At 44.4% G+C, this 12,247-nt stretch overlaps 1 long non-coding RNA gene across 1 annotated transcript; it reads right to left on the bottom strand.

The window, feature by feature from the left end:
* Positions 1-7,399: 7,399 nt before the first annotated feature.
* LOC130831286 (uncharacterized) lies at positions 7,400-9,592 on the bottom strand. The gene is made up of 3 exons (XR_009048028.1): positions 9,574-9,592; positions 8,627-8,738; positions 7,400-7,506 (listed from the first exon to the last, which is right to left on the bottom strand). It is a non-coding gene; the product is annotated as an uncharacterized LOC130831286 (long non-coding RNA).
* Between the last annotated feature and the right edge of the window lie 2,655 nt (positions 9,593-12,247).

The raw sequence follows: 12,247 nt of genomic DNA, 5'->3' as shown, positions 1-12,247 counted from the left end.
TAAAAACAGATGATTGAACCTGGTGTACCCCCCAAAAAATAATAAAAAAAAAGAAAGCTATCAGGACGTGATCTGGAGGAACTTGTGAGAGTGGCTCCATAACTCATAGCAGAGAGCTACAATGAATGCTTGTACATAAAGACACAGGCACACGAGTGAAACAGAATAGACAGCCCAAGCCTTCCACTACAAAGCAACGGTGGATAAACTATCAGAGAAAATTAAAAAATCCAGATTCAGCAAGGGGATATTATCCCCATGGGTATTCCCAGAAATTGAATATAAATGCAAAAGATGAACAGGGCTGATGCTGTGGCCTTTTGGAGCCTGGATACAGTCAAGAGCAGCTGGTCATTCAAGTCCTGTCTAGTGCTGAGAAAGAATTGAATTGCCCGCTTGAGGTGGTGGACCAGAGTCATCAATCCAGGTCAAAAATCCAGGAGCTATGATTGGCCTCTTCCCACCGTCTTCAAGAAAATAGATGGAAATAAGTTGCTACTGACTTTGCCTGGGATTGTGGCCTAGGGAGCGACTGGTGCTGCACATGGGCTTAACGCAGCCTCGTCTGCTGTGGGGCTGGACCTAAGTCATCCCCAGGGTCAGGCCAGGGCAGGAGCCCTGGCTGCCATATAAGACCTCAGTCTGGACGGAGCCCTGGGGAGGGCAACTGCTCAGTCACTGGACAGGGAGGAGTGAGGAACTGGAGAAGGGAGATAGAAAACCTGAAAATGACCTGGAAACTAAAATTCCAAAATACACAAAAAGTAACACGGAGGAAGGCAGCCAGCAACATCAACACTCCAGAGAAATTTATGACAGATGAAGTAAAAAGAATAGGACAACCAGAAAGAGACTTCAGTATCCTCAAAGAGATGATTGAACATATAATGTTTATTTAAAAAAACAAGCAATAAGAAATAAAGACCAGCAGAAAGGTACCATCACAAAACGATGGAACAGAGGCTTCTGTGGTGGTGCAGTGGTTAAGAAGCCACCTGCAAATGCAGGGGACACAGGTTCGAGCCCTGGTCCGGGAAGATCCCATATGCCACAGAGCAACTAAGGCCTTGAGCCACAACTACTGAAGCCCGCGTGCCTAGAGCCCGTGCTCTGCAACAAGAGAAGCCACCACAATGAGAAGCCCTCATACCATAACGGAGAGTAGTCCCCACTCACCGCAGCTAGAGAAAGGCCGCGGGCAGCAACAAAGACCCAATGCAGCCAATAAACGAATGAATTAATGAATGAATGAATTTAAAAAACCGCAAAAAAACCAAAACAATGGAACAAAAAATACAATTCAATAAATGGGTTGGGATAAATGATTATTTGGAAAATACATACATAAGTAAAACATGTAAACTTTTCTAAAAAATTGTTTTTCTTTGAAAAGAACAGGATGTTCTAGAATGGCTGAAAGAAAAAAAATGTGCTGGGAATTCCCTGGTGTTCCAGTGGTTAGGACTCTGCACTTTCACTGCCAAGGGTGCAGGTTCAATCCCTGGTTGGGGAATCCCACAAGCCATGCAGCACAGCCAAATAGGTTGGGAAAATATTGTCCATTTTGTAGTTAAGGGCACAGGCTCTGAATCCAGACTTCCTGGGTAGGACCTTGGACAAGTTCACTGACTTCTCCATACTTTTGTTTTCTCCATAAAATGAGACTAATACCGAGAGAGTAGCACAGACATACATATATACTACCAACTGTAAAGTAGATAGCCAGTGGGAAGTTGTATAACAAAGGGAGTTCAACTCGAGGATGGAAGATGCCTTAGAGGACTGGGACGGGGAGGGTGGGGGGGTCTCGAGGGAGGGTGGGGGGTGAGTCAGGGGAGGGAGGGAATACGGGGATATGTGTATAAAAACAAATGATTGAACTTGGTGTACCCCCCCAAAATAATAAATAAATAAATAAAATTAAAAAAAAAAATGAGACTAATAGTTGCACTTGCCTCACTGCGGGTCAGGATTAACTGAGTTACTACATGTAAAACTCTTAGAACAGTAGCTAGCACATAGCAAGCACTCAATGGTTATTTCTATTTTATATTGTACCATGTAAGAAATTCAGACACAATTCACAGCAGAGAAACCATAACTGATTAACAATTATAGTGAAAAGTTTAACTTCACTAATAATGAAAGAAAATTAAAATAAATTTTAAAATTTACCTTTCTAGTTGGTAAAAAGTGTTAAAATGACAATAGAGTACTCCTTCTGTAACCATGGGTGTCATTTCCTAAAAATATTCTTGGATGAAAACATTGTGACTAAGGAACTTAAGACTTTATGCAAAGTTAGGGGTTTTGGAGATCAAAATCATTAGAAAACGTTTTAGAAAGGCTTTATGCCACCTCACCATTAGGATGGCTACAATCAAAAGAGAAAATAACAAGTGTTGGTGAGGATATGAAACAATTGGAATGCTTGTACACTGTTGGTGGGAATGTAAAATAGTAGAGCAAAAGGTGTGATGGTTCCTTAAGAAATTAAAAACAGAATTACCATACGACCGGGCATATGCGACTTCTGGGATATACCCAAAATAATTGAAAGCAGAATTTCAAAAAGATATTTATACACCCATGTTCATAGCAGCACTATTCACAAGAGCTATAAGGTGAAAGCAACCCAAGTGTCTATCGATGAATGAATGAGTAAACAAAACATGGTCTACACATACAATGGAATATTATTCAGCCTTAAAAGAAAAGGAAATTCTAATACATGCTACAGCATGGATGAACCTTGCAGATATGATGTGAAATATAAGTGAAATAAGCTGCCACAAAAAGACAAATACTATAAGATTCCACTTATAAGAAGCAGTCAGATTTGTAGAGACAGAAAGTAGGATGGTGGTTGCCAGGGGCTAGGGGAAGTGGCAGTGGGGAGTTCTTTCATGGATACAGAGCTCGTCATGCAAGATGAAAAGCGTCCTGGAGGTGGATGGTGGTGATGGTCACACGGCAACGTGAACGTCCTTCACACTGCTGAACTGTACACTTAAAAACTAAAGACGGTAAATTTCGTGTTATGTGTATTTTACGACAATTTTTTTTAATTTTAAGATTTTGTTTTTTATGTTTAAAATATTCTTTATCTTTACTAAAATAAACTCACAAAGAGATGATCAGTTTTACAAAACTTAGATTGGTAAGTGTTAATGGAACAATGACTGTCCATTAACCCTTCTTTACTGGAGAGCAGCCTCCAAAGGCCTCCCTCTCCTGCAGTTTCAATGAGATGTTTACAAATTAGTTCTAGTTTATTACCTCTAATGGGCCTATGAAGAAGGACTTTGTTTGCACATAGTTCTCCATCCAACACTCAGCGCCTTTCCAATTATCAGTAGGGATACGTAATGTATTGCAATTAAGTATTGCAGTTATGAAACAGGGAAAAAGTGTGGTCCAGACAGGATGTGCTGTCATGGTCGTGGCAGGAAGAGAAGCTTGTGCACTGACCTGGAACAGCCCGTGGTCCCAGCCCTGGGATTCTGGTTCACTGGAGGGGGTGTGGCCCAGGCCCAGCTGTGTGGAAAGGGCCTGCCTGGCTCTAAGGAGCACCAGTGGAAGGGGTGGGATGAGGGAAGGAAGACTTGGCTTCTACTTGAGCTCTTCCCCCAAATTTCAGTTCAGCCATAGATGAGGGTTTCCATTTCCTGGGTTTTAATGTCCTCCTTTTGTTATAAAGTGGATGAGTTGGACTGAAGTGGGGTCCTCATTCTGTGGGAAGGCAACATGGTATGTGAGGAAAGAACACAGGTCTGAGGTATTCTCTCCAGAGTCATCTTTCTCTCCCTCGCCCTTCCGTCAGTCCTTCCTGCTTGGAAATGTCTCCTATCTGTCCTCATGTTCATTCAAACATTCATTACCACTCACTGAGATAGTTTCAATAGCCTCCCAACTATTTTTCCAGGTACCAGTCTTGTAACAGGGAAGAACCTTTGTACTCTCTTACAAGGTAGTCACTAAAGGGATGTTGCCTATAAACTTCAATTATACACAGGGGCCCATCTCTGGGAACTCAGCCTTCCAGGTAATGAGCATTAAGCTAAAATATCTTTGTTTAGCTCACAAGAAACATCCTGATCTGGTCCACCTGTGAATGGCTGCAGGGAGGAAGACGTTAACAACCCTACCCTCCCTACACCCCACTCCCCACCCCACCCCCCACCCCCAGTCTGGCTGGAACCAGGACTTTACTCCCTCTCCTTTTAGTATAAAAGAAGTCTGGATTCTAACTCTGGTAAGATGGTTCTTTGGGAGACCAGTCCACCATCTTCTCAGTCTGCTGGCTTTCTGAGTCAAGTCTCTATTCCTCCCCCCAACAACTTGTCTCTTGATTTACTAGCCTGTTGTGCAGCAAGCAGTAGGAGCATGGACCCAGTAACAATCTTTTTTTTTTTTTGAAGTATAGTTGATTTACAATTTGTGCCAATCTCTGCTGTACAGCAAAGCGACTCAGTTATACACATATAGACATTTTTTTTAATATTCTTTTCCATTATGACTTATCACAGGATATTGAATATAGTTCCCTGTGCTATATAGCAGGACCTTGTTGTTTACACTCGGTTTGACAATCTTGATCCTCTCCAACCCACCCTGGCACTGCCTCTGGTATCATCTTTCACTGTGGGTGAAATATCTAGCTTTATCACAAGGGTGTGTTTGCTCTGCCTTTGATCAGATTTTCTCAGATTTTATCAGATCATCAAGATCTTAGCAATCGCCAGGGAGAAATTTACATTTTTGCAACATGGTTCCCGTTATGCAGCTTTCTCCTGTTTTCTTCAGCAAACCCTCGTTGTTTTCCTTTGTATAAGAAACGAGTCAATGGGTGTTCCCTGATGGTCTAGCGGTAAGGATTTGGTGCTTTCACTGCTATGGCCTGGGTTCAATCCCTAGTCAGGGAAATGAGATCTTGCAAGCCATGCAGCACAGCGAAAATAAAATAAAATAACTAGGATGTTATCCTGCAGGTTTGCCATCTTGACTTATCCTCACAATCAGCAGAGTTTTAAAGGAATTCTGCCTTTGCTGGGAGTTGTTTCTCTGTCCGCACATCTGGGCATTTGGTGTTCCCTGGGGCCTCAGTCAAAGCACCTGTCCTGGGATTTACACCTTGTCCTGTGGGGCCAAAAAACAATCTTAGAAAGCTCCTTGGAGGGGACTTCCCTGGCAATCCAGTGGTTAGGACTCAGTGCTTTCACTGCTGGGGCCCAGGTTCAATAACTGGTCTGGGAACTAAGATTCCAAATGCCACGTAGTGCAGCCAAATTTACAAAAATAATAATAATAATTTTAAAAAATTTTAATTAAAAAAAAGCTTCCTGAAGGCTGGAACTCTGCAGCATTTACTGCTTATTCCCAACCCCTACATACTGCCTGGGATATTTATCAAATGAATGACTCCATCCAACTAAGATAAATATTAGAAAAGTCCTTTAAAATTCCCCAGGGTCAAAAGTGTACAGAAGCACAAAGCAAGCCCTGAATGTTTTTACTTTTTTCAGTTCCCTCTTCTCATAACTGCTCTCATGCCTCCTTCTCCCACCTCCTCAGCCTCAAAGACCCATAGCAGACTCTCGGGCACCCCTTACCTCGGTCTCCAAATCCCACAAGCGCCAAAGCATATCCAGATGCAACCAAAGGGACAGCCTAATACTCAGGGTTCAACTGTAGTTGTCCTAAGACCCCCACATAACACTCAGCACTTCTCTTCACAGAATGGGATGCATATTTTAGTCAGTCATGTTAATATTAGCACTAATTCCTCATCAATATCTTCATCCACTAGGAAATTCAATGGCTAAATAGTAAGGAGTTTATAGCAGAGGGAAGTACATGTCAGATGCGGATAAAGACAACCCACTTCCAATTCTGACTCCCCGGGGCTTTCCACACACACACACACACACACACACACACACACACACACACACACACACACACACACACACACACACGGGGAAGAAAAATTTAGGAGGCTCATCTGAGGAATTTTAAGGTTAAGATGTACTTTCATGAAGAGGAGATGATATCAAAATATCAGCTCACTTAGAACAGACACATGGAATGCGCTTTCTCATGGGCATTTTCAGCATTGATTGTCTGATAGTGTTTTGTTGGGGTTTTTTAGGATAGCAGCCTTCACCCCTCCTTTTAAAAAAAAAAAAAAATGCACTCAGTTATGCCATCTGGTGGCGAAATAAGATAGAAAAAAGCAATTACACCATTGGTGAGCTGGAGCAGGACCTTTGCAGTTGCAGGAAAAAAAAGTATGCATGCGTTGGTTTTAGAGTTATTTCCTTTTGTCTTTTACTTTCCCCCCATTTTCCCACTAGAATTATCATTCACTCCGTAAGTGCCAGGATGTTGAACTTGATGGTGTCTAGATCGCTACAGAAAAGATAAGGAATTTTGGTCTTGGTAGGAGGTGAAACTGGTTGCAACAAAAGAACAGGTTAGGGATGAGTCCCTTCATGGCCAATTGTGTCATGTTTCCAGATGATAGAGAGAGAGCAGAATCCTTTTAGTGCTTCCAACTTCTCAATTAGAAGCATGGCATTGGAATGGAAGAGGGTAGAACGACATGGTAAGCAGGATTCAGGGCTTCCCTAGTGGCACAGTGGTTAAGAATCTGTCTGCCAATCCAGGGGACATGGGTTCGAGCCCTGATCCGGGAAGATCCCACAGGCTGTGACACAACTAAGCTCATTTGCCACAACTACTGAGCCTGTGCTCTAGAGGCCGTGAGCCACAACTGTTGAGCCCATGTGCCACAACTACTGAAGCCCATGTGCCTAGAGCCTGTGCTCTGCAACAAGAGAAGCCACTGTAATGAGAAGCCCACGCATCATAACGAAGAGTAACTCTCACTCACCGCAACTAGAGAAAGCCAGTGCGCAGCACTGAAGACCCAACACAGCGAATAAATAAATAAATTTATTAAAAAAAAAAAAACAGGGTTCAGAATCAAACACCTGAAAAAGAATGTAAGAAAAAAAATTGTAACTGTTCTAAATGTGTTCAAACCTCCTGGTCTGAATGAATTCCGTGCCAGAGTACCAAAAAGAACAAAAACAAAAACAAAACCTAACTGAGAGTATCACCAACTCACTGCCAATAATCTTTGAGGAATCATGGATGGCAGAGAGAGGTTAGAAGGCTGGAGGTAGCATAGCTCTGACTTTCGAAAATGAAAAAATGGTGAGTGTTAAAAACTACTACATCAGTGGCCTTGACAACGACCTCAAGCAAAAATCTTCAAATGAGATACAAAAAGATGTTTTGTGAGCCCTTAGGAGAAGTAAATGTGTCTGCCAGTGTCTTGTGGGGGCTCAGTAAGGGCAGATCATGCCAGAGTGTCCTCATGTCACGTTCTCTTGTCAGGGTTATAGACTGATAGAACAAGGAGGTGTAATAGACCAGGGTCTGTATTTGATTAGGGCATTTCATGACATCTGAAATCACATCCTTCTGGAACAAGTGGAGCTGTATGGAATAGATAATTGTACAGTAAGGAGAAATTGGAGCTGATTCAATGACAGTATCCTAAGGTGCTGGAAGGTTTTCATCACAATCCTGCCCTGTTCAATATTTTTTTATCATGTCTTGTATGTTATATAAAACACACAAGTGTATGTTTAGCAAATATGAGGATGGAGCAGAGTTTTAAGAAATAGAAAAGTCATTGGACTCCAGAATCACTACCCAAAATCCATCTGGACAGACTAAATAGGTTCTCATAACATGAAGTGGGCCTTTCTGCCCTGTCCCAGATCCCATTCTCTTGTTTAATGAGTTTTACCCAAGGTTTCTCCTCTGTTTAGAGCTGCGCTAAAATTTACCTCCCCCAGATCCTCTCTCACCGTGGGGAAAAGCATCTCATCCACCTTAACCTCAAGGATTCCTCCCTTCATCTCTCTAGTGCTAGGTCATCTCCCAGTGCTGGAACTAAAGTCATTGGGCAGGGTGTTCCTTGACTAACCCCCAAACACTCTACATCACCCCATCAGCATGTCCTCAGCCTCAATCTCAGAGACTGGGCAACACGTCCCTCTTATTCTGGGCCAATCACTCTTCCTGGCCTTAAGGTCCACCCTCTTCTTCCCGAGACCTCGCTCTGTCAATCATCCTCTCTTTTGCCAGCATCTTCACACACCCCCTCTCCACTGGCTCCCTTCCTGCTCTCTTTTTTTTTTCTAGTTAATTAATTAATTTTTTTATTGGCTGCGTTGGGTCTTCATTGCTGCGCGCGGGCTTTCTCTAGTTGCAGTGAGCAGGGGCTACTCTTCATTGCAGTGCAAGGGCTTCTCATTGCAGTAGCTTCTCTTGTTGCAGAACACAGGCTCTAGACACACAGGCTTCAGTAGCTGTGGCACACGGGCTCAAGAGTTGTGGCTCTCGGGCTCTAGAGCGCAGGCTCAGTTGTTGTGGCGCATGGGCTTAGTTGCTCCACAGCATGTGGGATCTTCCCGGACCAGGGCTCGAACCTGTGTTCCCTGCATTGGTAGGCGGATTCTTAACCACTGCGCCACCAGGAAGTCCCACCCTTCCTACTCCTAAAACAAGCAAAGAGAAAGAAAACATAAAAAGGAAAAAAAAAACCTACATTTTTGCTTTTGCTCTTTTCTTTTTCCCTTCTCAGTTAACTCTGCAAAAGACTTGTTTCCAGCATTTTCTGTCAGCAGTTGGGTTCTCTGGAAGCAGATGCCAAAATGGAGCTTGGGAAACAAGATGTTGATTAGGAATCAACACCAACGAAAGGAAGGATGAGGAAGCAGGACAGGGCAGAGGGAGGAGTGAAACTGTGCTTCAGTCCCAGCAAAGACGGTGGAGAGCTTGGAGCAGGTATCGCCCATCAGAGCAAATCAAACTGGGCTGAAACAACCAGGCCTTTATACCTCAGCCCTGCTCAGTCACCACATGGCGCTGCCCAGAGGAAGGAGGAGCCTGTAGGAGCTGACAGCTGCTGACCGTCGGGGCACCTCTGTGTCTGCCATGCTCTCTGTACGTCTCATTCCTCTCGGCACCAGGAAAATCCACCTTCCGTCTCCACTTTTATTCCACTCATCTCATCCTCTGCCCCACTCCAAATCCAATGGACACACCTTTGTTCTTACCTTACAGCAGAAAGTCTGTGCTACATCCACTGGGGCCAATTGTCTCTCTCTCTCCCTCCCTCCCTCAGAAGCCTCCACTCCCTTGATTTCCCTGATGACTTCCTCCCTTATCTCTGCCTAACCTCTCAGCGGTCCCTTCCTGGCCTTCTTGGGGGTCTCGTCCTCCTCTCACCACCTAAGTGTTGGGACTTCATCCTGCTGTTCCTCTCACCCTCCCTGGGTGACCTTGCCCACTGTGGGCTCTTCAGTTCACAGTTACATGCCAATGACTCTGAAATCGACTCTTCAGCCAACTCTCTCCCTCCAATTGGTTGCTAGACATCTCCATGCTAACACTGTCAGAACAGGGAGGTTCTGCTTCTCCTTTCCCACTGGGTTCCCACCCTGAAGAAAGATCTTTTTCCAGGGAAAGGATCGAGGGATCCTTTGAACCTACTCCATCAGTTTCCTTTTCTAGACAGCTAGCCTTGCTCCGTCCTATTTGGGCATGTGTATGAAAGTACTCTGCACAATAGCAAGGATTCTACATGTGGAAACTTGCATCACTGATTTATAAATAGCTGATGCTGGGCACAGAAGCCAAAAAAAAATTCCTCACTTCTTCCCTGACCACACCCACGACTTACCTAACCAGGCGTGAACTTCTGACTCAACAGGTCCCCAGGAAATAATTATTCAGAATTTCCTTATTACAGGCAATGAGAGGTAGTGGTGATTTCTTTTTAAGCTTGTGTTTCTCCTGAAGAAAAGAGTTCTCCAAGCAGGTAGTTTTTAGCCATGCCTTTTACTTCCTGTCCTATACCCGTGTGGCAGAGGCCTACATAGGAGGCATCTCTCAAGGAGGTGTGGAAAATGACCTCCACTTTCTTTAAATGTGTCATGCTTGATGTATGTGTCTTTTCTTCCCAAATTGGAACTTCCAATTGAATTCAGTGAATGCTTATCAAGCAAGTACAGTGTGCCAAGGGCAGGCCTAGGTACAAGACAATTCCTGCCTTAAGGAATCTGAAGGGTGGTGCAAGCAGTGAGTCTAATGCAAGCACATGCCAGTTTGCTGATGATCACAGAAGGCATAGAAACTAAGTGCTGTGGGGTTCCAGAGAAGGGAATTGTCTCCATCCAGGGTGGCTTCGTGAAGGCATCTAAGACAGACCTTGAAGGATAGATCAGATTGCAGGTGTGAGCACATGACAGAAATAAGCAAGAAAACATGATGACACACAAGGAATAGAGAGAAAAGAGTAACAAATGGCAGTAGGCTATTAGAGGGATATCTTCAGAGAATTGCAAGATAAGCAAAGACTAATAGCAAGGACATTTTCTCACAGCTGAGGTCAAACACGAAGACTGTGGACATACCCTGGGAGATAGAGCGAGGCAAGGTCATTGGAGAATGATTATGAAAATACTATTATTACAAGAGGTGGACAGGAGAGGCGAAATCGCTGTCCCGTTACCCTTCAGAGGTCCCCACTCAGACCCAACCTCTTTTGGAATTTCCCTTTCTCACCATCATGGGTTGACAGGTCTTAGCGGCTCCAAGACCCCACCTCCATCCAGCTCCCCGAGGAGAACAGTGCTCACTAAGAAGGAGGTTGCTGCTGTGGTACCCCATCTCTCCTGGTTTGGTAGAACATTGTCCATGATGTTGCCTCAGGCCCACCTACTCCATGTGTAATGCAGTGAGAACACGCTAGTTCTCGATCTTAAATGAAAGAAGTGAAGCTTCATGAGGGCAAGAATGCACTGGGCCTGGTGACCTCCCAACGTAAGCTTAGCAGCAAACGTTCCCAACTCCCTTTGGGAAGACCCTGAAAAAACTGTAGAGGAGTGAGGAATGCTGATAATAGTTATAATTGCTAGTGAAGTTGGGGCCCTTAATACACTATGCCTCATGTATTTATTGGCTGCGTTGGGTCTCCACTGCTGCATGCAGGCTTTCTCTAGTTGCAGCAAGTGGGGGCCACACTTCATTGCGGTGTGCAGGCTTCTCATTGTGGTGGCTTCTCTTGTTGCAGAGCACAGGCTGTAGCATGCAGGCTTCAGCAGTTGCAGCACATGGGCTCAATAGTTGTGGCACATGGGCTTAGTTGCTCCACGGCACGTGGGATCTTCCTGGACCAGAGCTCGAACCCGTGTCCCCTGCATTGGCAGGTGGATTCTTAACCACTGCGCAACCAAGGAAGTCCCACACTATACCTCTTTAGTAGTTACCAACTCCCCAGTTTACAGAGGCGGAAAATGGAGTTTAAAGATGCTATGTACGAATCCCCCCACATAGAAGCAGGGGCTGAGTCTGGTATCCCAGGGGCCTTAACAGCTCCTGAGGGAGTGGGAGACATGGGCATCTCTTGTATATACTTATGGATTTTGCATCTGGGAAGCGTTTTGGGGAAGCAGCGCTGTAATCCAGGAACACATCAGACACTGTTTACTCTAGCTCCAAGCAAAACTACATAGAGAGAGAGTATCCTGGTTAAAGTTGTATTCGGCTTAACCAAATAGGGGTTTATTTTTCTTATATAATATTCAAGAGGACTGGAGCAGACAGTCCAGGGCTGATGCAGCTGCTCAAACAAGTCACCAAGAATCCATTCTCCTGCTGGATGTCTTCCTGTCTATCCTTCTGCCTCATGGGTGCAGGGTGGCTGCTCTGCCCTCAGGCATCACATCCACATTTCAGGCAGAAAGGAAGAGAAAAGAACAAAGGCATGTTGCAACTGAATCTATCTTTTTTTTTTTTAAGTCAATCAGAAAAGCAAGTAAATTCCTGAAGGCACACTTTTAATGACTCATTAGCCAAGTAGTCATGGGGCCACACCTAGATGCAAGGGAGTCTAAAGAAGTGTTTTTAAGCACACTGACACCAGACAAGATTGTGGTTCCATTGCTGAGGGAGAGAAGGATTATGGAGTTTGAAGTGGCAATCAGCTCTGCCTTCCAGAGTATATCAAGATCCATGGCCAGATGATGAGATGGAGGAGGCTGCTGAGAAAGGACGTTCCGAGTAGATGAGGAAGAGGTATTTCTGAGTAATTCTCCCTTTGAGCTGCGGGCACCTGCATGACTTGTTCTCCTGTTTCCATGGGTCACATGAGGCTGACATGAGA

The sequence above is a fragment of the Hippopotamus amphibius genome, chromosome 11, assembly GCF_030028045.1.
Source record: "Hippopotamus amphibius kiboko isolate mHipAmp2 chromosome 11, mHipAmp2.hap2, whole genome shotgun sequence".
Classification (NCBI taxonomy): Eukaryota; Metazoa; Chordata; class Mammalia; order Artiodactyla; family Hippopotamidae; genus Hippopotamus; species Hippopotamus amphibius.
Note: the sequence above shows the minus strand (reverse complement) of the source record. Positions and strands in the feature narration are given on the sequence as shown.